Here is a 1,309-nt window from a genome sequence, read left to right as displayed (position 1 = left end):
AAAAGTTTAAAATGATCTATTAAAAATATATTGTGCGAGTAAAGTTGTACATAGGTTTGTTCTATATGATAGTTACCAAAAATACATAATGCTTCAAACATGTCACTTATGTTAACTAAGGGGTTCTATATATATGTTAATACCACAATCTAAGAGGGTACGTTAGAAAAGTCTTTTAATGTTACGACAAATGTTAAATACTATACTCGTAGAGAGGATAAAGACGAGAAGAAAATAAAGACATCCAAGACTCTCAGTATTTGCATCCTAAGTCCTAACAATAATCTATAAATTCTATACTAGAAATAAACGAAACTTGTGACTAGCTACAAAAGTAACATGATTAAGCACTAAAACAAATTGCCCGTCTAGCTCAGTTGGTAGAGCGCAAGGCTCTTAACCTTGTGGTCGTGGGTTCGAGCCCCACGGTGGGCGTTTATATTTTTCAACCATTTCAACTTTTTCTCCCAGAACAATATTAACAGTAACAAATTTGCCCCCAATTTTAACTATGCGTCTATGCTCATGTGAGATCTGGTTATGACAATGATTTAACTTATGCTGGTAATTTTTGAAGTCATATTAACGAGTCATTTGTTATTATTTGTATAGTTTCATAACACGTGAAAAGAATAAGCATTAGAATCTAGAAACTGATGTACCCAAGCAAAGTTAGTTAAGCTCCATAATTTCAATCACACATGCATCATCATCATCGTACTCAGTATATCCCACCAATAGCAATGCTATGGTAGGGTCTGAGGAGGGTAAGATGTAGACAGCCTTACCTCTATCCCATAGGGATAGAGAGGCTGCTTCCGGTGAGACCCCCGGCTCGATAGTAGTTTTGAATCAAGCCTTGGACATAAGACACATAACACTCCATCATCGGGACACCGGCTGATTGGTGCATGTGCCCTTGTCTTTCGGCTATCAACGCCACCACATGATGCCTGATTAACCTTCCGCCACTTTTAACGTTATTTTCACGTGATTAGTAAAATAACGTCAAAATTAGTGCAATTTTACTTTTGCCCACCCAAGGGTTCACACATATATACATTATATGTGCGCACCGCAAACAGGGCGTAAAATGAAGAATAAAATGAAATATAAGTTTACTTATAAAAAAATGTATGAACGCCAACAATATGATTCACGAAAAAGTTATTGGAATATATATACACGATTGTTGGGTTGGTGTGTTGTCAGTTTGCATTCAATGTGAGAAAGACAATGATGAGGCAATTTAAACTAGTACTTTACCCGTCCGGTGGACGGGAACATCAACACAGGAATGCAATGCTTA

The 1,309-nt window shown here is 36.7% G+C and overlaps 1 non-coding gene across 1 annotated transcript; it reads left to right on the top strand.

Moving 5' to 3' along the window:
* Positions 1-362: 362 nt before the first annotated feature.
* TRNAK-CUU (transfer RNA lysine (anticodon CUU)) lies at positions 363-435 on the top strand. The gene has a single exon. It is a non-coding gene; the product is annotated as a tRNA-Lys (tRNA).
* Positions 436-1,309: the final 874 nt, after the last annotated feature.

The sequence above is a fragment of the Bidens hawaiensis genome, unplaced genomic scaffold, assembly GCF_021521415.1.
Source record: "Bidens hawaiensis isolate Kalapana, Puna unplaced genomic scaffold, B.hawaiensis_p1.1 tig00012136_1, whole genome shotgun sequence".
In the NCBI taxonomy this organism is placed as follows: Eukaryota; Viridiplantae; Streptophyta; class Magnoliopsida; order Asterales; family Asteraceae; genus Bidens; species Bidens hawaiensis.
The sequence above is the reverse complement of the archived record's forward strand: the minus strand, read 5'-3'. Positions and strand labels throughout refer to the sequence as shown.